The sequence below is a fragment of the Leopardus geoffroyi genome, chromosome B3, assembly GCF_018350155.1.
Source record: "Leopardus geoffroyi isolate Oge1 chromosome B3, O.geoffroyi_Oge1_pat1.0, whole genome shotgun sequence".
Classification (NCBI taxonomy): Eukaryota; Metazoa; Chordata; class Mammalia; order Carnivora; family Felidae; genus Leopardus; species Leopardus geoffroyi.
Genome location: NC_059337.1, coordinates 39491936 through 39498474, shown reverse-complemented (window position 1 = coordinate 39498474; position 6539 = coordinate 39491936). Strand labels below are relative to the sequence as shown.

The 6539-nt window shown below is 42.3% G+C and overlaps 1 pseudogene; it reads right to left on the bottom strand.

Annotated features, from left to right (window-relative positions):
* Nucleotides 1-3697: 3697 nt before the first annotated feature.
* LOC123584760 lies at nucleotides 3698-3825 on the bottom strand (annotated as a pseudogene).
* Nucleotides 3826-6539: the final 2714 nt, after the last annotated feature.

The following is a 6539-nucleotide window of genomic DNA, read 5'->3' as shown; positions in this document are numbered from 1 at the left end:
GCGCCATTTTACGGAGTGTACAAGCCTTGCAATGTCCTATGAGGCCCTGCGAGATCTGGCTCTGTTACCTTTCTGACACATCTGCTTCTGCTTTTTCTATTACTGACTCCAGTCCACCTCACTGGCCACTTAAAGCGCACACACTCACCAGACAAGCTTCTGCCTCAGGGCTTTTGCACTGTCTATTCCCTCTGCCTGGACACTGTCCCCCTAGACAGGTGCATGATTCATTCCCTTACCTCCTTCAAATCTTTGCTGTGATGTTACTTTCTAGTGAGGTCTGCCTTGACCGCTCTATTTTAAGCTGCAACCCACTACTCACTTCCTTACTGTTTCTTTTTTCCCCCATCATCCTTATTAACTTCTTTTTTTTTTTAATTTTTTTTTTAATGTTTATTCATTCTTGAGACAGAGAGAGAGAGACAGAGCATGAACGAGGGAGGGTCAGAGAGAGAGGGAGACACAGAATCTGAAGCAGGCTCCAGGCTCTGAGCTGTCAGCACAGAGCCCGAAGCGGGGCTCGAACTCACGGAGTGTGCGATCATGACCCGAGCCGAAGTCGGCCGCTCAACCGACTGAGCCACCCAGGTGCCCTCCTTATTAACTTCTAATATAATATATAATTTACTTATTTGTTGTGTTGATTGCCGTCAGAATGCAAATTTCATAAGGTAGGGATTTCTGTCTGTATAGCCAGGAAATTTAGGAGAGTGCTCAAACACTATTTGTTGAATGAATGGTGATTCTGCCAGTAGGCACAAGCCTCTAACTATCTCATTATGTCTCCTATTATTGTTGTGCCCAAGCATCTACACAGTGAAATAGATATCATTTTATAATGAATTATTTTCCTCTTATCTCTCTCTTATGTTATAATTATAGCATATCCTAAGTTGTATTATATGATCTATTGATTTGCTAAGTCAGGATGGTGAAGTAGTATTATGAAACGTTTGTTACAATATCAGGGTTTGGATGTTAAGGTTGAGAACTGCAGGTTTAGACTGTTCCAAAGGCCACTCCTGGAACTGCCGGTGGAGATAATCCCAGCAAACTGCCTGGCTGCTTCCTGGATGGGAGGGGTGGGGTGGGTGTTGGGGAGGCCACCACAGCGTTGGCAACCAGGAGGAAACACACTGCCTTTTCCAGCTTCACTATATTCCCATATTGTTCATACTCTTTGAATATTTTACAATGAGCATTCGTTCCTTTTGCAACAAGCAAAACCAATAAGGATATTTTTATTTAAAATACTATTGCAGAGGCGCCTGGGTGGCTTAGTTGGCTAAGCCTCTGACTTCGGCTCAGGTCATGATCTCGCAGCTCGTGGGTTTGAGCCCCGCGTGGGCTCTGTGCTGACAGCGCAGATCCTGGTGCCTGCTTTGGATTCTGTGTCTCCCTCTCTCTCTGCCCCTCCCCTGCTCACACTCTGTCTCTCTCTCTCTCAAAAAAAATAAACATTTAACAAAAATACTACTGTAAAATACGGAAAGCAGATAAGCAAAAGCAAAAGAAATCACCTGTGATCTTATTCTCACCTCTAACATTTCATTTTATAACCTTTGGTTTTTCAGGCATGTGTGTCCACATTTGGATTTGGGGGATCATGTGGTTGGAGGTGTCTTTTGTCAAGGTTATTCTGGCAGCCCCTGTTGGATTGAGGGTAAGGCTAGGTTGTAGCCTGACAGTGGGGAAGGAGGGCTTAGACCAGACCAGTGGCTGTAGGAATGGAAAGGGACACGACTCAGAAGTACTGTAAAGGAAACGCGCCTTAGCGTGTGCATGTGAGTGAGAGCAGCGGGGCCTTTTGTGTCTGTTTTGCATCTGTGCATTCCAGCCTTGCATTCAAGAATATTGAAGAGGAAGGAGGACCTTTTGTCTGGGTTTGTGCTCTGTTTCTCTCTCACTCGCTTTTTAAAAAACAATAAGCTGCATTTTTGAAGTGTGGAATTTGTTGAGTTTTGATATGTGTATACGCCTGTGAAACTATCACCACAACCAAGGCAACGAACATATTCACCATCTCCACAAACGTCCTCATACCTTTTAACCTGCCCCCCACCCCCCTCCACTCTGGTCTCAAAACTACCGATATGCTTTCTGTCACCCTAGGTCAGTTTGCATGTTGGGGAATGTTGTATAAATGGGATCATATGCTATTTATTTTTTTCCCTCTGGCTTCTTTCACTCGGCACGATTATTTTGAGATTCGGCCACTTGTGTGTATCCAGCATTGCTCAGTAGTATTCCATTGTGTCGATGCACCAAAATTTACTTATCCATTCACCTTCTGATGGAAATTCAGGCTATTGCTAGTTTCATGCTATTACAAATAAGTTTGCTATGAACACTCATATATAGGTTTTTGTATGGGTATATGCTTTCGTGTCTTTCAAATACATAGTTAGGAGTGGATGGACTGGGTCACACAGTAAATGTTCCTCTGTTTTAAGCTTTGGCTCTATGTCTAAAAGTGTCACTTTTATCTTCCTTTTGCTCACCACAACCAGTTTAGAATTGTGGCATTTTTATTTCTCAGGGATGAAAGGATCTTTTTGCCCCCCAAATGACCGAAAACAAAAATGAGACTCAGGGGCACAGGGTAAGAGTGTGGGGAAGGAAGGAGGATGGTAATTGGTACTCATCTAAAGAAATTACTGTAATGGTGAAATTTCTTTTTTTTTTTTTTTTTAATTTTTTTTTTCAACATTTATTTATTTTTGGGACAGAGAGAGACAGAGCATGAACGGGGGAGGGGCAGAGAGAGAGGGAGACACAGAATCGGCAACAGGCTCCAGGCCCTGAGCCATCAGCCCAGAGCCCGACGCGGGGCTCGAACTCACGGACCGCGAGATCGTGACCTGGCTGAAGTCGGACGCTTAACCGACTGCGCCACCCAGGCGCCCCTGTAATGGTGAAATTTCAAAGGTCATAGCAGGTGTCATTTCTAGGCTGGATGTGGATGAGGGTGAACAAGCTAACTTTGGTCCAAAAAGCCAGCCAGTCCACAGGAGTTCTGGGAGGCTGTCAGGAAAGAGGCAAAAAGCCCCAGAATGATAGTGATCCTGGGAAGACTGAGGAACTCATAGTATCCTGTCCCAGTCTTGTGACACTATCTGTCCTTTTATCCTGACCTTCTGTTTCCTGTATTTTTCCATTTTTTTACAAACTGAAATCCATTTCCTTGTGGTTTTGTGTATTAAAATATACATAAAATTTACCATTTTAACCGTTTTAAGTTGATGGGTGGCATTAAGTACATTCATTATGTTTGCACAAACATCACCACCATCCATTTCCAGAACTTTTTCATCATCCCAAAAAGAACGTCTGTACCCAACAAGCAATAGCTTCAACCTTCTGTCTGTAAGAATGTACTCACTCTAGGTACCTCATAGGAGTGGAATCATACACTATTTGTCCATTTGTACCTGGCTTATTTCATTTAGCATAACGTGTTCAAGAGTCACCCATGTTGGAGCATGTAGCAGAATTTCCCTCCTTTTTAAGGCTAAATAACATGACATTATTAATATATACCACCTTGTGTTTATCCATTCATCTGCTGATGGAACCTGTGTTATTTCCACCTTTTGGCTATTGTGAATAATGCTGCTATGAACGTTGGCATCTATCTGGTATCTGAACATGTATCTATCTCGTTGAGTCTGTGTCTTTGCTTTTTGGGGGGGTATATACCTAGAAGTTGATTTGCTGTACCATACAGTACTTGTATGTTTAACTTTTTAGGGAAAAGTTTTCAATTAGCAATAATCGCGCCTCGGATAAACCTCGTTGGCTACGATACTGCCACTGCGCAAAGCTTGTTTAACTTTTTAAAGAACCACCAAACTGCAACACAGCGGCTGCACCATTTTACATTCTCGGGAGCAATGTACAAGGTACAATTTCTTCGCATCCTTGTCACACTTGTTTTGTCTTGTTAATAAAAGCTATCCTAATGAGTGTAAAGTGGTATCTCATATGGTTTTGATTTATATTTCTCTAATGAGTGACAATGTTGAGCATCCTTTCATGTGCTTAGGGGCCATTTGTGTATCTTCTTTGGAGATATGTCTATTCATGAAGTCCTTTGCCCATTTTTGAATTGGGTGGTGTTTTTCTTTGTTTTTGTTGTTGTTGTGTTAGTGTTGGGTTGTAATTGTTCTTTATAGATTCTGGATATGAATCACTTATCAGATATTTGATTTGTAAGTATTTTCTCCATTCCGTGCGGTATCTTTTCACCCTCTTGATAGTGTCCTTTTTAATTTTTGAAAGACGACTGTGGTATATGATTTATGATCTATGAGTACTGAACCTAGAAGACTAAGAATATGTGAAAAGTATGGGGTGCCTGGGTGGCTCAGACAGTTGAGCCACTGACTTCTGCTCAGGTCATGATCTCACTGTTTGTGAGTTTGAGCCCTGCATCAGGCTCTGTGCTGACAGCTCAGAGCCCGGAGCCTGTTTTGGATTCCGTGTCTCCCTCTCTCTCTGCCCCTCCCCCACTCATGCTCTGTCTCTCTCTGTCTCAGAAATAAATAAACATTTAAAAAATTTAAAAAAAAAAGAATATGTGAAGAGTAAAGTGTTATAATAAAAGTCAGAAGGGAGCACCTGGGTGGCTCAGTCGGTTAAGCATCGGACTCTTGGCTTCAGTTCAGGTCATGATCTCATGGTTCTTGAGTTTGAGCCTTACATCAGGCTGTGCGCTGGGAGCATGGAGCCTGCTTGGGATCCTCTCTTTCCTTCTCTCTGCCCCTCCCCTGCTTGCTCTCTCTCTCTCTCAAAATAAATAAACTTAAAAAAAAAGTCAGAGGTTATTGTGATTCAGATTTCATAATCTGGAAAAAAATATCTATAGTTGAACTACATAGCATTTTGGCATAAATAATAAGTTATAATATACATTTATTTTAAACATGTATGATTATGATTTAAATATATTTACACATACATTTATTTTACCATTTCTTTCTTTAAGAGTAGTTGGTGTTTTAGTGACTGTCATCAGATAATCAAGGTTGAGAGTTTCTTATCTTGTGTATGATTTGTTACCTTACAATATACTCAATAGAAAAGATAAAAAGCCCCCAAACCAAATCTCACCACGTCATAAGGTCTGTTTACTTTTTTCTCTCAAAAAATTCTTATTATGAAATAAAGCCAGCATTACAAAAAGGAGCATGAAATTGATATGTAGAGTTTAACACACCGTTATAAAGTGAATGACACTATAAAAATCCTTTTGGATTAAGAAATACGACGCTGTGTTTACTTAACAAATAGCACCATGTATGGAAGTATTTTGTGGCAGGCTAGTGGATCCCTGGGCTCCACCCAGGGGATTTTGTGACTATTTTGTGGGATACTGAAGGATCCTGTGGGATCCTGAGGGATACTGTGGGATCTCAGTATTTTGTGAGATACTGGAGGGAAGTATGTGTGTTCTGGGCACTTTTCCTGAGACCTGGGAAGTATGCTCAGCCTTTCCGAAACAAGCAAGGATGGAGATGTGATGCTCATGGTGTCCTGCCCTTCTCACACCATAGGCCCTGGCCGGGCCTCTAGCTAGTCTTTACTATTAACTCCTGGTTCTCAACCTTGGCACTAGTGATATGTTGGGCCAGATAATCCTCGGTTGGGGGGGAGCTGTCTGGTGTATTGCGGATGTTTAGCAGCATTCCTGGTCTCCATCCCCTAGATGCCGGGTGGGCCTCTCACAGTTGTGCACTCCAGGCATTATCAACGTGCCAGGCATGGTGCCAAGAGCGATACATACATCATTTTAATCTTCATGTTTGTCCTCATTTTGCAGATAAGGAACTGAGCTTCAGCAGGATTAGGTGAATTATTAAAGGTGTTACAGCAAGTAAATGGCTGAGTGGGAGTTTAAACACAGACCTATCAGTCCCCACTCTGTTTTCAGTAACCATGTAAAGTTGCCTCCCAGGTGGTGGAGGATGGGATATATTCCAGATCTTGCTTCCTTCATTAAGACATTTCAAATCGGGGGCACCTGGGTGTCTCAGTCGGTTGAGCATCCAACTTCAGCTCAGGTCATGATCTCCCGGCTCATGAGTTCAAGCCCTGCATCGGGCTCTATGCTGACAGCTCAGAGCCTGGAGGCTGCTTCAGATTCTGTCTCCCTCTTTTTCTGCCCGTCCTCTGCTCGCACCCTGTCTCTCTCTCCCCCTCTCTCTCTCTCTCTCAAAATAAATAAAAACATTAAATAAATTAAAAAATTTGGGGGGAAATGCAAGTTGATGCAGCCACTCTGGAAAACAGTATGGAGAAAAAAAAAAGAGGTTAGAGTGGGAGAGAGCCAAAGCATAAGAGAGTCTTAAAAACTGAGAACAAACTGAGGGTTGATGGGGGGTGGGAGGGAGGGGAGGGTGGGTGATGGGTATTGAGGAGGGCACCTTTTGGGATGAGCACTGGGTGTTGTATGGAAACCAATTTGACAATAAATTTCATATATTGAAAAAAAAAAGAAAGAAAACAGTATGGAGGTTCCTGAAAAAACTAAAAATAGA